Below are 19,687 nucleotides of genomic sequence, written 5' to 3' on the forward strand. Positions count from 1 at the left end.
GCGTGGTGCGCATTGTATGGGTGTGTGTTACATTACATTCACTAGTAGGAGGGAGAAAAATATCACGGGGTGGTGCGCATTGTATGGGTGTGTGTTACATTACATTCACTAGTAGGAGGGAGAAAAACATCACGGGGTGGTGCGCATTGTATGGGTGTGTGTTACATTACATTCACTAGTAGGAGTGAGAAAAACATCACGGGGTGGGGCGCATTGTATGGGTGTGTGTTACATTACATTCACTAGTAGGCGTGAGAAAAACATCACGGGGTGGTGCGCATTGTATTGGTGTGTGTTACATTACATTCACTAGTAGGAGTGAGAAAAACATCACGGGGTTGTGCGCATTGTATGGGTGTGTGTTACATTAGATTTACTAGTAGGAGTGAGAAAAACATCACGGGGTGGTGCGCATTGTATTGGTGTGTGTTACATTACATTCACTAGTAGGAGTGAGAAAAACATCACGGGGTTGTGCGCATTGTATGGGTGTGTGTTACAATACATTCACTAGTAGGCGTGAGAAAAACATCACGGGGTGGTGCTCATTTTATGGGTGTCTGTTACATTACATTCACTAGTAGGAGTGAGAAAAACATCACGGGGTGGTGCGCATTGTATGGGTGTGTGTTACATTACATTCACTAGTAGGAGTGAGAAAAACATCACGGGGTGGTGCTCATTGTATGGGTGTCTGTTACATTACATTCACTAGTAGGAGTGAGAAAAACATCACGGGGTGGTGCGCATTGTATGGGTGTGTGTTACATTACATTCACTAGTAGGAGAGAGAAAAACATCACGGGGTGGTGCGCATTGTATGGGTGTGTGTTACATTAGATTCACTAGTAGGAGTGAGAAAAACATCACGGGGTGGTGCGCATTGTATGGGTGTGTGTTACATTACATTCACTAGTAGGAGAGAGAAAAACATCACGGGGTGGTGCGCATTGTATGGGTGTGTGTTACATTAGATTCACTAGTAGGAATGAGAAAAACATCACGGGGTGGTGCGCATTGTATTGGTGTGTGTTACATTACATTCACTAGTAGGAGTGAGAAAAACATCACGGGGTGGTGCGCATTGTATGGGTGTGTGTTACATTACATTCACTAGTAGGCGTGAGAAAAACATCACGGGGTGGTGCGCATTGTATTGGTGTGTGTTACATTACATTCACTAGTAGGAGTGAGAAAAACATCACGGGGTGGTGCGCATTGTATGGGTGTGTGTTACATTAGATTCACTAGTAGGAATGAGAAAAACATCACGGGGTGGTGCGCATTTTATGGGTGTGTGTTACATTAGATTCACTAGTAGGAGTGAGAAAAACATCACGGGGTGGTGCGCATTGTATGGGTGTGTGTTACATTACATTCACTAGTAGGAGTGAGAAAAACATCACGGGGTGGTGCGCATTGTATGTGTGTGTGTTACATTACATTCACTAGTAGGCGTGAGAAAAACATCACGGGGTGGTGCGCATTGTATTGGTGTGTGTTACATTACATTCACTAGTAGGAGTGAGAAAAACATCACGGGGTTGTGCGCATTGTATGGGTGTGTGTTACATTAGATTCACTAGTAGGAGTGAGAAAAACATCACGGGGTGGTGCGCATTGTATTGGTGTGTGTTACATTACATTCACTAGTAGGAGTGAGAAAAACATCACGGGGTTGTGCGCATTGTATGGGTGTGTGTTACATTACATTCACTAGTAGGCGTGAGAAAAACAACACGGGGTGGTGCGCATTGTATTGGTGTGTGTTACATTACATTCACTAGTAGGAGTGAGAAAAACATCACGGGGTGGTGCTCATTTTATGGGTGTCTGTTACATTACATTCACTAGTAGGAGTGAGAAAAACATCACGGGGTGGTGCGCATTGTATGGGTGTGTGTTACATTACATTCAGTAGTAGGCGTGAGAAAAACATCACGGGGTGGTGCGCATTGTATTGGTGTGTGTTACATTACATTCACTAGTAGGAGTGAGAAAAACATCACGGGGTGGTGCGCATTGTATGGGTGTGTGTTACATTAGATTCACTAGTAGGAATGAGAAAAACATCACGGGGTGGTGCGCATTGTATTGGTGTGTGTTACATTACATTCACTAGTAGGAGTGAGAAAAACATCACGGGGTGGTGCGCATTGTATGGGTGTGTGTTACATTACATTCACTAGTAGGCGTGAGAAAAACATCACGGGGTGGTGCGCATTGTATTGGTGTGTGTTACATTACATTCACTAGTAGGAGTGAGAAAAACATCACGGGGTGGTGCGCATTGTATGGGTGTGTGTTACATTAGATTCACTAGTAGGAATGAGAAAAACATCACGGGGTGGTGCGCATTTTATGGGTGTGTGTTACATTACATTCACTAGTAGGAGTGAGAAAAACATCACGGGGTGGTGCGCATTGTATGGGTGTGTGTTACATTACATTCACTAGTAGGCGTGAGAAAAACATCACGGGGTGGTGCGCATTGTATTGGTGTGTGTTACATTACATTCACTAGTAGGAGTGAGAAAAACATCACGGGGTTGTGCGCATTGTATGGGTGTGTGTTACATTAGATTCACTAGTAGGAGTGAGAAAAACATCACGGGGTGGTGCGCATTGTATTGGTGTGTGTTACATTACATTCACTAGTAGGAGTGAGAAAAACATCACGGGGTGGTGCGCATTGTATGGGTGTGTGTTACATTACATTCACTAGTAGGCGTGAGAAAAACAACACGGGGTGGTGCGCATTGTATTGGTGTGTGTTACATTACATTCACTAGTAGGAGTGAGAAAAACATCACGGGGTGGTGCTCATTTTATGGGTGTCTGTTACATTACATTCACTAGTAGGAATGAGAAAAACATCACGGGGTGGTGCGCATTGTATGGGTGTGTGTTACATTAGATTCACTAGTAGGAATGAGAAAAACATCACGGGGTGGTGCGCATTTTATGGGTGTGTGTTACATTAGATTCACTAGTAGGAGTGAGAAAAACATCACGGGGTGGTGTGCATTGTATGGGTGTGTGTTACATTACATTCACTAGTAGGAGTGAGAAAAACATCACGGGGTGGTGCGCATTGTATGGGTGTGTGTTACATTACATTCACTAGTAGGCGTGAGAAAAACATCACGGGGTGGTGCGCATTGTATTGGTGTGTGTTACATTACATTCACTAGTAGGAGTGAGAAAAACATCACGGGGTTGTGCGCATTGTATGGGTGTGTGTTACATTAGATTCACTAGTAGGAGTGAGAAAAACATCACGGGGTGGTGCGCATTGTATGGGTGTGTGTTACATTACATTCACTAGTAGGAGTGAGAAAAACATCACGGGGTTGTGCGCATTGTATGGGTGTGTGTTACATTACATTCACTAGTAGGCGTGAGAAAAACAACACGGGGTGGTGCGCATTGTATTGGTGTGTGTTACATTACATTCACTAGTAGGAGTGAGAAAAACATCACGGGGTGGTGCTCATTTTATGGGTGTCTGTTACATTACATTCACTAGTAGGAGTGAGAAAAACATCACGGGGTGGTGCGCATTGTATGGGTGTGTGTTACATTACATTCACTAGTAGGCGTGAGAAAAACATCACGGGGTGGTGCGCATTGTATTGGTGTGTGTTACATTACATTCACTAGTAGGAGTGAGAAAAACATCATGGGGTGGTGCGCATTGTATGGGTGTGTGTTACATTAGATTCACTAGTAGGAATGAGAAAAACATCACGGGGTGGTGCGCATTTTATGGGTGTGTGTTACATTAGATTCACTAGTAGGAGTGAGAAAAACATCACGGGGTGGTGCGCATTGTATGGGTGTGTGTTACATTACATTCACTAGTAGGAGAGAGAAAAACATCACGGGGTGGTGCGCACTGTATGGGTGTGTGTTACATTACATTCACTAGTAGGCGTGAGAAAAACATCACGGGGTGGTGCGCATTGTATTGGTGTGTGTTACATTACATTCACTAGTAGGAGTGAGAAAAACATCACGGGGTGGTGCGCATTGTATGGGTGTGTGTTACATTAGATTCACTATTAGGAATGAGAAAAACATCACGGGGTGGTGCGCATTTTATGTGTGTGTGTTACATTAGATTCACTAGTAGGAGTGAGAAAAACATCACGGGGTGGTGCGCATTGTATGGGTGTGTGTAACATTAGATTCACTAGTAGGGTGAGAAAAACATCACGGGGTGGTGCGCATTGTATGGGTGTGTGTTACATTACATTCACTAGTAGGAGTTAGAAAAACATCACGGGGTGGTGCGCATTGTATGGGTGTGTGTTACATTACCTTCACTAGTAGGAGTGAGAAAAACATCACGGGGTGGTGCGCATTGTATGGGTGTGTGTTACATTACATTCACTAGTAGGAGTGAGAAAAACATCACGGGGTGGTGCGCATTGTATGGGTGTGTGTTACATTACATTCACTAGTAGGAGTGAGAAAAACATCACGGGGTGGGGCGCATTGTATGGGTGTGTGTTACATTACATTCACTAGTAGGAGTGAGAAAAACATCAAGGGGTGGTGCGCATTGTATGGGTGTGTGTTACATTACATTCACTAGTAGGCGTGAGAAAAACATCACGGGGTGGTGCGCATTGTATGGGTGTGTGATACATTACATTCACTAGTAGGAGTGAGAAAAACATCACGGGGTGGTGCGCATTGTATGGGTGTGTGTTACATTACATTCACTAGTAGGAGTGAGAAAAACATCACGGGGTGGTGCGCATTGTATGGGTGTGTGTTACATTACATTCACTAGTAGGAGTGAGAAAAACATCACGGGGTGGTGCGCATTGTATGGGTGTGTGTTACATTACATTCACTAGTAGAAGTGAGAAAAACATCACGGGGTGGTGCGCATTGTATGGGTGTGTGTTACATTACATTCACTAGTAGCAGTGAGCAAAACATCACGGGGTGGTGAGCATTGTATGGGTGTGTGTTACATTACATTCACTAGTAGCAGTGAGAAAAACATCACGGGGTGGTGAGCATTGTATGGGTGTGTGTTACATTACATTCACTAGTAGCAGTGAGAAAAACATCACGGGGTGGTGCGCATTGTATGGGTGTGTGTTACATTACATTCACTAGTAGGAGAGAGAAAAACATCACGGGGTGGTGCGCATTGTATGGGTGTGTGTTACATTACATTCACTAGTAGGAGTGAGAAAAACATCACGGGGTGGTGCGCATTTTATGGGTGTGTGTTACATTAGATTCACTAGTAGGAGTGAGAAAAACATCACGGGGTGGTGCGCATTGTATGGGTGTGTGTTACATTACATTCACTAGTAGGAGTGAGAAAAACATCACGGGGTGGTGCGCATTGTATGGGTGTGTGTTACATTACATTCACTAGTAGGAGTGATAAAAACATCACGGGGTGGTGCGCATTGTATGGGTGTGTGTTACATTACATTCACTAGTAGGAGTGAGAAAAACATCACGGGGTGGTGCGCATTTTATGGGTGTGTGTTACATTAGATTCACTAGTAGGAGTGAGAAAAACATCACGGGGTGGTGCGCATTGTATGGGTGTGTGTTACATTACATTCACTAGTAGGAGTGAGAAAAACATCACGGGGTGGTGCGCATTGTATGGGTGTGTGTTACATTACATTCACTAGTAGGAGTGAGAAAAACATCACGGGGTGGTGCGCATTGTATGGGTGTGTGTTACATTACATTCACTAGTAGGAGTGAGAAAAACATCACGGGGTGGTGCGCATTGTATGGGTGTGTGTTACATTACATTCACTAATAGGAGCAAGAAAAACATCACGGGGTGGTGCGCATTGTATGGGTGTGTGTTACATTACATTCACTAGTAGGAGTGAGAAAAACATCACGGGGTGGTGCGCATTGTATGGGTGTGTGTTACATTACATTCACTAATAGGAGTGAGAAAAACATCACGGGGTGGTGCGCATTGTATGGGTGTGTGTTACATTACATTCACTAGTAGCAGTGAGAAAAACATCACGGGGTGGTGCGCATTGTATGGGTGTCTGTTACATTACATTCACTAGTAGGAGTGAGAAAAACATCACGGGGTGGTGTGAATCGGAGGGTCTGAATTAGGATAGGCAGTGAGTGGCAATGTAGGATAGAGAAAAGCACCGCGGGGTGGTCAGCATGGGCAGGTCAGGGAACATGCAGTGGGAATGCAGGATAGGTTTCTGAAAAATATCGCGGGTGGTGCGCATTGTATGGGTGTGTGTTACATTACATTCACTGGTAGGAGTGAGAAAAACATCACGGGGTGGTGCGCATTGTATGGGTGTGTGTTACATTACATTCACTAATAGGAGTGAGAAAAACATCACGGGGTGGTGCGCATTGTATGGGTGTGTGTTACATTACATTCACTAGTAGGAGTGAGAAAAACATCTCGGGGTGGTGCGCATTGTATGGGTGTGTGTTACATTACATTCACTAGTAGGAGTGAGGAAAACATCACGGGGTGGTGCGCATTGTATGGGTGTGTGTTACATTACATTCACTAGTAGCAGTGAGAAAAACATCACGGGGTGGTGCGCATTGTATGGGTGTGTGTTACATTACATTCACTAGTAGGAGTGAGAAAAACATCACGGGGTGCTGTGAATCGGAGGGTCTGAATTAGGATAGGCAGTGAGTGGCAATGCAGGATAGAGAAAAGCACCTCGGGGTGGTCAGCATGGGCAGGTCAGGGAACATGCAGTGGGAATGCAGGATAGGTTTCTCAAAAACATCGCGGGGTGGTGCGCATTGTATGGGTGTGTGTTACATTACATTCACTAGTAGCAGTGAGAAAAACATCACGGGGTGGTGCGCATTGTATGGGTGTGTGTTACATTAGATTCACTAGTAGGGTGAGAAAAACATCACGGGGTGGTGCGCATTGTATGGGTGTGTGTTACATTACATTCACTAGTAGGAGTGAGAAAAACATCACGGGGTGGTGTGAATCGCAGGGTCAGAATTAGGATAGGCAGTGAGTGGGAATGTAGGATAGAGAAAAGCACCGCGGGGTGGTCAGCATGGGCAGGTCAGGGAACATGCAGTGGGAAGAGGTTAGGTTTCTGAAAAACATCGCGGGGTGGTGCGCATTGTATGGGTGTGTGTTACATTAGATTCACTAGTAGGAGTGAGAAAAACATCACGGGGTGGTGCGCATTGTATGGGTGTGTGTTACATTACATTCACTAATAGGAGCAAGAAAAACATCACGGGGTGGTGCGCATTGTATGGGTGTGTGTTACATTACATTCACTAGTAGGAGTGAGAAAAACATCACGGGGTGGTGCGCATTGTATGGGTGTGTGTTACATTACATTCACTAATAGGAGTGAGAAAAACATCACGGGGTGGTGCGCATTGTATGGGTGTGTGTTACATTACATTCACTAGTAGCAGTGAGAAAAACATCACGGGGTGGTGCGCATTGTATGGGTGTGTGTTACATTACATTCACTAGTAGGAGTGAGAAAAACATCACGGGGTGGTGTGAATCGGAGGGTCTGAATTAGGATAGGCAGTGAGTGGCAATGTAGGATAGAGAAAAGCACCGCGGGGTGGTCAGCATGGGCAGGTCAGGGAACATGCAGTGGGAATGCAGGATAGGTTTCTGAAAAATATCGCGGGTGGTGCGCATTGTATGGGTGTGTGTTACATTACATTCACTGGTAGGAGTGAGAAAAACATCACGGGGTGGTGCGCATTGTATGGGTGTGTGTTACATTACATTCAATAATAGGAGTGAGAAAAACATCACGGGGTGGTGCGCATTGTATGGGTGTGTGTTACATTACATTCACTAGTAGGAGTGAGAAAAACATCTCGGGGTGGTGCGCATTGTATGGGTGTGTGTTACATTACATTCACTAGTAGGAGTGAGGAAAACATCACGGGGTGGTGCGCATTGTATGGGTGTGTGTTACATTACATTCACTAGTAGCAGTGAGAAAAACATCACGGGGTGGTGCGCATTGTATGGGTGTGTGTTACATTACATTCACTAGTAGGAGTGAGAAAAACATCACGGGGTGCTGTGAATCGGAGGTTCTGAATTAGGATAGGCAGTGAGTGGCAATGTAGGATAGAGAAAAGCACCGCGGGGTGGTCAGCATGGGCAGGTCAGGGAACATGCAGTGGGAATGCAGGATAGGTTTCTCAAAAACATCGCGGGGTGGTGCGCATTGTATGGGTGTGTGTTACATTACATTCACTAGTAGGAGTGAGAAAAACATCACGGGGTGGTGCGCATTGTATGGGTGTGTGTTACATTACATTCACTAGTAGCAGTGAGAAAAACATCACGGGGTGGTGCGCATTGTATGGGTGTGTGTTACATTACATTCACTAGTAGGAGTGAGAAAAACATCACGGGGTGGTGTGAATCGGAGGGTCTGAATTAGGATAGGCAGTGAGTGGCAATGTAGGATAGAGAAAAGCACCGCGGGGTGGTCAGCATGGGCAGGTCAGGGAACATGCAGTGGGAATGCAGGATAGGTTTCTGAAAAATATCGCGGGTGGTGCGCATTGTATGGGTGTGTGTTACATTACATTCACTGGTAGGAGTGAGAAAAACATCACGGGGTGGTGCGCATTGTATGGGTGTGTGTTACATTACATTCACTAATAGGAGTGAGAAAAACATCACGGGGTGGTGCGCATTGTATGGGTGTGTGTTACATTACATTCACATGTAGGAGTGAGAAAAACATCTCGGGGTGGTGCGCATTGTATGGGTGTGTGTTACATTACATTCACTAGTAGGAGTGAGGAAATACATCACGGGGTGGTGCGCATTGTATGGGTGTGTGTTACATTACATTCACTAGTAGCAGTGAGAAAAACATCACGGGGTGGTGCGCATTGTATGGGTGTGTGTTACATTACATTCACTAGTAGGAGTGAGAAAAACATCACGGGGTGCTGTGAATCGGAGGGTCTGAATTAGGATAGGCAGTGAGTGGCAATGTAGGATAGAGAAAAGCACCGCGGGGTGGTCAGCATGGGCAGGTCAGGGAATATGCAGTGGGAATGCAGGATAGGTTTCTCAAAAACATCGCGGGGTGGTGCGCATTGTATGGGTGTGTGTTACATTACATTCACTAGTAGCAGTGAGAAAAACATCACGGGGTGGTGCGCATTGTATGGGTGTGTGTTACATTAGATTCACTAGTAGGGTGAGAAAAACATCACGGGGTGGTGCGCATTGTATGGGTGTGTGTTACATTACATTCACTAGTAGGAGTGAGAAAAACATCACGGGGTGGTGTGAATCGCAGGGTCAGAATTAGGATAGGCAGTGAGTGGGAATGTAGGATAGAGAAAAGCACCGCGGGGTGGTCAGCATGGGCAGGTCAGGGAACATGCAGTGGGAAGAGGTTAGGTTTCTGAAAAACATCGCGGGGTGGTGCGCATTGTATGGGTGTGTGTTACATTAGATTCACTAGTAGGAGTGAGAAAAACATCACGGGGTGGTGCGCATTGTATGGGTGTGTGTTACATTACATTCACTAATAGGAGCAAGAAAAACATCACGGGGTGGTGCGCATTGTATGGGTGTGTGTTACATTACATTCACTAGTAGGAGTGAGAAAAACATCACGGGGTGGTGCGCATTGTATGGATGTGTGTTACATTACATTCACTAATAGGAGTGAGAAAAACATCACGGGGTGGTGCGCATTGTATGGGTGTGTGTTACATTACATTCACTAGTAGCAGTGAGAAAAACATCACGGGGTGGTGCGCATTGTATGGGTGTGTGTTACATTACATTCACTAGTAGGAGTGAGAAAAACATCACGGGGTGGTGTGAATCGGAGGGTCTGAATTAGGATAGGCAGTGAGTGGCAATGTAGGATAGAGAAAAGTACCGCGGGGTGGTCAGCATGGGCAGGTCAGGGAACATGCAGTGGGAATGCAGGATAGGTTTCTGAAAAATATCGCGGGTGGTGCGCATTGTATGGGTGTGTGTTACATTACATTCACTGGTAGGAGTGAGAAAAACATCACGGGGTGGTGCGCATTGTATGGGTGTGTGTTACATTACATTCAATAATAGGAGTGAGAAAAACATCACGGGGTGGTGCGCATTGTATGGGTGTGTGTTACATTACATTCACTAGTAGGAGTGAGAAAAACATCTCGGGGTGGTGCGCATTGTATGGGTGTGTGTTACATTACATTCACTAGTAGGAGTGAGGAAAACATCACGGGGTGGTGCGCATTGTATGGGTGTGTGTTACATTACATTCACTAGTAGCAGTGAGAAAAACATCACGGGGTGGTGCGCATTGTATGGGTGTGTGTTACATTACATTCACTAGTAGGAGTGAGAAAAACATCACGGGGTGCTGTGAATCGGAGGTTCTGAATTAGGATAGGCAGTGAGTGGCAATGTAGGATAGAGAAAAGCACCGCGGGGTGGTCAGCATGGGCAGGTCAGGGAACATGCAGTGGGAATGCAGGATAGGTTTCTCAAAAACATCGCGGGGTGGTGCGCATTGTATGGGTGTGTGTTACATTACATTCACTAGTAGGAGTGAGAAAAACATCACGGGGTGGTGCGCATTGTATGGGTGTGTGTTACATTACATTCACTAGTAGCAGTGAGAAAAACATCACGGGGTGGTGCACATTGTATGGGTGTGTGTTACATTACATTCACTAGTAGGAGTGAGGAAAACATCACGGGGTGGTGCGCATTGTATGGGTGTGTGTTACATTACATTCACTAGTAGCAGTGAGAAAAACATCATGGGGTGGTGCGCATTGTATGGGTGTGTGTTACATTACATTCACTAGTAGGAGTGAGAAAAACATCCCGGGGTGGTGTGAATCGGAGGGTCTGAATTAGGATTGGCAGTGAGTGGCAATGTAGGATAGAGAAAAGCACCGCGGGGTGGTCAGCATGGGCAGGTCAGGGAACATGCAGTGGGAATGCAGGATAGGTTTCTGAAAAATATCGCGGGTGGTGCGCATTGTATGGGTGTGTGTTACATTACATTCACTGGTAGGAGTGAGAAAAACATCACGGGGTGGTGCGCATTGTATGGGTGTGTGTTACATTACATTCACTAATAGGAGTGAGAAAAACATCACGGGGTGGTGCGCATTGTATGGGTGTGTGTTACATTACATTCACATGTAGGAGTGAGAAAAACATCTCGGGGTGGTGCGCATTGTATGGGTGTGTGTTACATTACATTCACTAGTAGGAGTGAGGAAATACATCACGGGGTGGTGCGCATTGTATGGGTGTGTGTTACATTACATTCACTAGTAGCAGTGAGAAAAACATCACGGGGTGGTGCGCATTGTATGGGTGTGTGTTACATTACATTCACTAGTAGGAGTGAGAAAAACATCACGGGGTGCTGTGAATCGGAGGGTCTGAATTAGGATAGGCAGTGAGTGGCAATGTAGGATAGAGAAAAGCACCGCGGGGTGGTCAGCATGGGCAGGTCAGGGAATATGCAGTGGGAATGCAGGATAGGTTTCTCAAAAACATCGCGGGGTGGTGCGCATTGTATGGGTGTGTGTTACATTACATTCACTAGTAGCAGTGAGAAAAACATCACGGGGTGGTGCGCATTGTATGGGTGTGTGTTACATTAGATTCACTAGTAGGGTGAGAAAAACATCACGGGGTGGTGCGCATTGTATGGGTGTGTGTTACATTACATTCACTAGTAGGAGTGAGAAAAACATCACGGGGTGGTGTGAATCGCAGGGTCAGAATTAGGATAGGCAGTGAGTGGGAATGTAGGATAGAGAAAAGCACCGCGGGGTGGTCAGCATGGGCAGGTCAGGGAACATGCAGTGGGAAGAGGTTAGGTTTCTGAAAAACATCGCGGGGTGGTGCGCATTGTATGGGTGTGTGTTACATTAGATTCACTAGTAGGAGTGAGAAAAACATCACGGGGTGGTGCGCATTGTATGGGTGTGTGTTACATTACATTCACTAATAGGAGCAAGAAAAACATCACGGGGTGGTGCGCATTGTATGGGTGTGTGTTACATTACATTCACTAGTAGGAGTGAGAAAAACATCACGGGGTGGTGCGCATTGTATGGATGTGTGTTACATTACATTCACTAATAGGAGTGAGAAAAACATCACGGGGTGGTGCGCATTGTATGGGTGTGTGTTACATTACATTCACTAGTAGCAGTGAGAAAAACATCACGGGGTGGTGCGCATTGTATGGGTGTGTGTTACATTACATTCACTAGTAGGAGTGAGAAAAACATCACGGGGTGGTGTGAATCGGAGGGTCTGAATTAGGATAGGCAGTGAGTGGCAATGTAGGATAGAGAAAAGTACCGCGGGGTGGTCAGCATGGGCAGGTCAGGGAACATGCAGTGGGAATGCAGGATAGGTTTCTGAAAAATATCGCGGGTGGTGCGCATTGTATGGGTGTGTGTTACATTACATTCACTGGTAGGAGTGAGAAAAACATCACGGGGTGGTGCGCATTGTATGGGTGTGTGTTACATTACATTCAATAATAGGAGTGAGAAAAACATCACGGGGTGGTGCGCATTGTATGGGTGTGTGTTACATTACATTCACTAGTAGGAGTGAGAAAAACATCTCGGGGTGGTGCGCATTGTATGGGTGTGTGTTACATTACATTCACTAGTAGGAGTGAGGAAAACATCACGGGGTGGTGCGCATTGTATGGGTGTGTGTTACATTACATTCACTAGTAGCAGTGAGAAAAACATCACGGGGTGGTGCGCATTGTATGGGTGTGTGTTACATTACATTCACTAGTAGGAGTGAGAAAAACATCACGGGGTGCTGTGAATCGGAGGTTCTGAATTAGGATAGGCAGTGAGTGGCAATGTAGGATAGAGAAAAGCACCGCGGGGTGGTCAGCATGGGCAGGTCAGGGAACATGCAGTGGGAATGCAGGATAGGTTTCTCAAAAACATCGCGGGGTGGTGCGCATTGTATGGGTGTGTGTTACATTACATTCACTAGTAGGAGTGAGAAAAACATCACGGGGTGGTGCGCATTGTATGGGTGTGTGTTACATTACATTCACTAGTAGCAGTGAGAAAAACATCACGGGGTGGTGCACATTGTATGGGTGTGTGTTACATTACATTCACTAGTAGGAGTGAGGAAAACATCACGGGGTGGTGCGCATTGTATGGGTGTGTGTTACATTACATTCACTAGTAGCAGTGAGAAAAACATCATGGGGTGGTGCGCATTGTATGGGTGTGTGTTACATTACATTCACTAGTAGGAGTGAGAAAAACATCCCGGGGTGGTGTGAATCGGAGGGTCTGAATTAGGATTGGCAGTGAGTGGCAATGTAGGATAGAGAAAAGCACCGCGGGGTGGTCAGCATGGGCAGGTCAGGGAACATGCAGTGGGAATGCAGGATAGGTTTCTGAAAAACATCGCGGGGTGGTGCGCATTGTATGGGTGTGTGTTACATTAGATTCACTAGTAGGAGTGAGAAAAACATAACGGGGTGGTGCGCATTGTATGGGTTTGTGTTACATTACATTCACTAATAGGAGTAAGAAAAACATCACGGGGTGGTGCGCATTGTATGGGTGTGTGTTACATTACATTCACTAGTAGGAGTGAGAAAAACATCACGGGGTGGTGCGCATTGTATGGGTGTGTGTTACATTACATTCACTAGTAGGAGTGAGAAAGACATCAAGGGGTGGTGCGCATTGTATGGGTGTGTGTTACATTACATTCACTAGTAGGAGTGAGAAAAACATCACGGGGTGGTGCGCATTGTATGGGTGTGTGTTACATTACATTCACTAGTAGGAGTGAGGAAAACATCACGGGGTGGTGCGCATTTTATGGGTGTGTGTTACATTACATTCACTAGTAGCAGTGAGAAAAACATCACGGGGTGGTGCGCATTGTATGGGTGTGTGTTACATTACATTCACTAGTAGCAGTGAGAAAAACATCACGGGGTGGTGCGCATTGTATGGGTGTGTGTTACATTACATTCACTAGTAGGAGTGAGAAAAACATCACGGGGTGGTGCGCATTGTATGGGTGTGTGTTACATTACATTCACTAGTAGGAGTGAGAAAAACGTCACGGGGTGGTGCGCATTGTATGGGTGTGTGTTACATTACATTCACTAGAAGGAGTGATAAAAACATCACGGGGTGGTGCACATTGTACGGGTGTGTGTTACATTACATTCACTAATAGGAGTAAGAAAAACATCACGGGGTGGTGCGCATTGTATGGGTGTGTGTTACATTACATTCACTAATAGGAGTGAGAAAAACATCACGGGGTGGTGCAAATTGTATGGGTGTGTGTTACATTACATTCACTAGTAGCAGTGAGAAAAACATCACGGGGTGGTGCGCATTGTATGGGTGTGTGTTACATTAGATTCACTAGTAGGAGTGAGAAAAACATCACGGGGTGGTGTGCATTTTATGGGCGTGTGTTACATTACATTCACTAATAGGAGTGAGAAAAACATCACGGGGTGGTGCAAATTGTATGGGTGTGTGTTACATTACATTCACTAGTAGCAGTGAGAAAAACATCACGGGGTGGTGCGCATTGTATGGGTGTGTGTTACATTACATTCACTAGTAGGAGTGAGAAAAACATCACGGGGTGGTGTGAATCGGAGGGTCTGAATTAGGATAGGCAGTGAGTGGCAATGTAGGATGGAGAAAAGCACCGCGGGGTGGTCAGCATGGGGAGGTCCGGGAACATGCAGTGGCAATGTAGGATAGGATTCTGAAAAACATCGCTGGGTGTTGCACATTGTATGGGTGTGTGTTACATTAGATTCACTACTAGGATTGAGAAAAACATCACGGGGTGGTGCGCATTGTATGGGTGTGTGTTACATTACATTCACTAATAGGAGTGAGAAAAACATCACGGGGTGGTGCGCATTGTATGGGTGTGTGTTACATTACATTCACTAGTAGGAGTGAGAAAAACATCACGAGGTGGTGCGCATTGTATGGGCGTGTGTTACATTACATTCACTAGTAGGAGTGAGAAAAACATCACGGGGTGGTGCGCATTGTATGGGCGTGTGTTACATTACATTCAGTAGTAGGAGTGAGAAAAACATCACGGGGTGGTGCGCATTGTATGGGTGTGTGTTACATTACATTCACTAGTAGGAGTGAGACAAACATCACGGGGTGGTGCGCATTGTATGGGTGTGTGTTACATTACATTCACTAGTAGGAGTGAGAAAAACATCACGGGGTGGTGCGCATTGTATGTGTGTGTGTTACAGTACATTCACCAGTAGGAGTGAGAAAAACATCACGGGGTTGTGTGAATCGGAGGGTCTGAATTAGGATAGGCAGTGAGTCGCAATGTAGGATGGAGAAAAGCACCTTGGGGTGGTCAGCATGGGGAGGTCAGGGAACATGCACTGGCAATGTAGGATAGGTTTCTGAAAATCATCGCGGGGTGGTGCGCATTGTATGGGTGTGTGTTACATTAGATTCACTAGTAGGAGTGAGAAAAACATCACGGGGTGGTGTGCATTTTATGGGTGTGTGTTACATTACATTCACTAATAGGAGTGAGAAAAACATCACGGGGTGGTGCAAATTGTATGGGTGTGTGTTACATTACATTCACTAGTAGGAGTGAGAAAAACATCACGGGGTGGTGTGAATCAGAGGGTCTGAATTAGGATAGGCAGTGAGTGGCAATGTAGGATGGAGAAAAGCACCGCGGGGTGGTCAGCATGGGGAGGTCAGGGAACATGCAGTGGCAATGTAGGATAGGATTCTGAAAAACATCGCGGGGTTTTGCACATTGTATGGGTGTGTGTTACATTAGATTCACTACTAGGATTGAGAAAAACATCACGGGGTGGTGCGCATTGTATGGGTGTGTGTTACATTACATTCACTAATAGGAGTGAGAAAAACATCACGGGGTGGTGCGCATTGTATGGGTGTGTGTTACATTACATTCACTAGTAGGAGTGAGAAAAACATCACGGGGTGGTGCGCATTGTATGGGTGTGTGTTACATTACATTCACTAGTAAGAGTGAGAAAAACATCACGAGGTGGTGCGCATTGTATGGGTGTGTGTTACATTACATTCACTAGTAGGAGTGAGACAAACATCACGGGGTGGTGCGCATTGTATGGGTGTGTGTTACATTACATTCACTAGTAGGAGTGAGAAAAACATCACGGGGTGGTGCGCATTGTATGTGTGTGTGTTACAGTACATTCACCAGTAGGAGTGAGAAAAACATCACGGGGTTGTGTGAATCGGAGGGTCTGAATTAGGATAGGCAGTGAGTCGCAATGTAGGATGGAGAAAAGCACCTTGGGGTGGTCAGCATGGGGAGGTCAGGGAACATGCAGTGGCAATGTAGGATAGGTTTCTGAAAATCATCGCGGGGTGGTGCGCATTGTATGGGTGTGTGTTACATTAGATTCACTAGTAGGAGTGAGAAAAACATCACGGGGTGGTGTGCATTTTATGGGTGTGTGTTACATTACATTCACTAATAGGAGTGAGAAAAAAATCACGGGGTGGTGCAAATTGTATGGGTGTGTGTTACATTACATTCACTAGTAGCAGTGAGAAAAACATCACGGGGTGGTGCGCATTGTATGGGTGTGTGTTACATTACATTCACTAGTAGGAGTGAGAAAAACATCACGGGGTGGTGTGAATCAGAGGGTCTGAATTAGGATAGGCAGTGAGTGGCAATGTAGGATGGAGAAAAGCACCGCGGGGTGGTCAGCATGGGGAGGTCAGGGAACATGCAGTGGCAATGTAGGATAGGATTCTGAAAAACATCGCGGGGTTTTGCACATTGTATGGGTGTGTGTTACATTAGATTCACTACTAGGATTGAGAAAAACATCACGGGGTGGTGCGCATTGTATGGGTGTGTGTTACATTACATTCACTAATAGGAGTGAGAAAAACATCACGGGGTGGTGCGCATTGTATGGGTGTGTGTTACATTACATTCACTAGTAGGAGTGAGAAAAACATCACGGGGTGGTGCGCATTGTATGGGTGTGTGTTACATTACATTCAGTAGTAAGAGTGAGAAAAACATCACGAGGTGGTGCGCATTGTATGGGTGTGTGTTACATTACATTCACTAGTAGGCGTGAGAAAAACATCACGGGGTGGTGCACATTGTATGGGTGTGTGTTACATTACATTCACTAGTAGGAGTGAGAAAAACATCACGGGGTGGTGCGCATTGTATGGGTGTGTGTTACATTACATTCACTAGTAGGAGTGAGAAAAACATCACGGGGTGGTGCGCATTGTATGGGTGTGTGTTACATTACTTTCACTAGTAGGAGTGAGAAAAACATCACGGGGTGGTGCGCACTGTATGGGTGTGTGTTACATTACATTCACGAGTAGGAGTGAGAAAAACATCACGGGGTGGTGCGCATTGTATGGGTGTGTGTTACATTACATTCCCTAGTAGCAGTGAGAAAAACATCACGGGGTGGTGCGCATTGTATGTGTGTGTGTTACATTACATTCACCAGTAGGAGTGAGAAAAACATCACGGGGTGGTGTGAATCGGAGGGTCTGAATTAGGATAGGCAGTGAGTCGCAATGTAGGATGGAGAAAAGCACCTTGGGGTGGTCAGCATGGGGAGGTCAGGGAAAATGCAGTTGCAATGTAGGATAGGTTTCTCAAAATCATCGCGGGGTGGTGCGCATTGTATGGGTGTGTGTTACATTACATTCACTAGTAGGAGTGAGAAAAACATCAAGGGGTGGTTCGCATTTTATGGGTGTGTGTTACATTACATTCACTAGTAGGAGTGAGAAAAACATCACGGGGTGGTGCGCATTGTATGGGTGTGTGTTACATTACATTCACTAGTAGGAGTGAGAAAAACATCACGGGGTGGTGCGCATTGTATGGGTGTGTGTTACATTACATTCACTAGTAGGAGTGAGAAAAACATCCCGGGGTGGTGCGCATTGTATGGGTGTGTGTTACATTACATTCACTAGTAGGAGTGAGAAAAACATCACGGGCTGGTGCGCATTGTATGGGTGTGTGTTACATTACATTCACTAGTAGCAGTGAGAAAAACATCACGGGGTGGTGCGCATTGTATGGGTGTGTGTTACATTACATTCACTAGTAGGAGTGAGAAAAACATCACGGGGTGGTACGCATTGTATGGGTGTGTGTTACATTACATTCACAAGTAGGAGTGAGAAAAACATCACGGGGTGGTGCGCATTGTATGTGTGTGTGTTACATTACATTCACCAGTAGGAGTGAGAAAAACATCACGGGGTGGTGTGAATCGGAGGGTCTGAATTAGGATAGGCAGTGAGTCGCAATGTAGGATGGAGAAAAGCACCTTGGGGTGGTCAGCATGGGGAGGTCAGGGAACATGCAGTGGCAATGTAGGATAGGTTTCTGAAAATCATCGCGGGGTGGTGCGCATTGTATGGGTGTGTGTTACATTAGATTCACTAGTAGGAGTGAGAAAAACATCACGGGGTGGTGTGCATTTTATGGGTGTGTGTTACATTACATTCACTAATAGGAGTGAGAAAAACATCACGGGGTGGTGCGCATTGTATGGGTGTGTGTTACATTACATTCACTAGTAGCAGTGAGAAAAACATCACGGGGTGGTGCGCATTGTATGGGTGTGTGTTACATTACATTCACTAGTAGGAGTGAGAAAAACATCACGGGGTGGTGTGAATCGGAGGGTCTGAATTAGGATAGGCAGTGAGTCGCAATGTAGGATGGAGAAAAGCACCTTGGGGTGGTCAGCATGGGGAGGTCAGGGAACATGCAGTGGCAATGTAGGATAGGTTTCTGAAAATCATCACGGGGTGGTGCGCATTGTATGGGTGTGTGTTACATTACATTCACTAGTAGGAGTGAGAAAAACATCACGGGGTGGTGCGCATTGTATGGGTGTGTGTTACATTACATTCACTAGTAGGAGTGAGAAAAACATCACGGGGTGGTGTGCATTGTATGGGTGTGTGTTACATTACATTCACTAGTAGGAGTGAGAAAAACATCACGGGGTGGTGCGCATTGTATGGGTGTGTGTTACATTACATTCACTAGTAGGAGTGAGAAAAACGTCACGGGGTGGTGCGCATTGTATGTGTGTGTGTTACATTACATTCACCAGTAGGAGTGAGAAAAACACCACGGGGTGGTGTGAATCGGAGGGTCTGAATTAGGATAGGCAGTGAGTCGCAATGTAGGATGGAGAAAAGCACCTTGGGGTGGTCAGCATTGGGAGGTCAGGGAACATGCAGTGGCAATGTAGGATAGGTTTCTGAAAATCATCGCGGGGTGGTGCGCATTGTATGGGTGTGTGTTACATTAGATTCACTAGTAGGAGTGAGAAAAACATCACGGGGTGGTGTGCATTTTATGGGTGTGTGTTACATTACATTCACTAATAGGAGTGAGAAAAACATCACGGGGTGGTGCAAATTGTATGGGTGTGTGTCACATTACATTCACTAGTAGCAGTGAGAAAAACATAACGGGGTGGTGCGCATTGTATCGGTGTGTGTTACATTACATTCACTAGTAGGAGTGAGAAAAACATCACGGGGTGGTGTGAATCGGAGGGTCTGAATTAGGATAGGCAGTGAGTGG

Source organism: Cavia porcellus, unplaced genomic scaffold (genome assembly GCF_034190915.1).
Source record: "Cavia porcellus strain 051 isolate PalLab524CR breed Dunkin Hartley unplaced genomic scaffold, mCavPor4.1 scaffold_13, whole genome shotgun sequence".
NCBI lineage: Eukaryota > Metazoa > Chordata > Mammalia > Rodentia > Caviidae > Cavia > Cavia porcellus.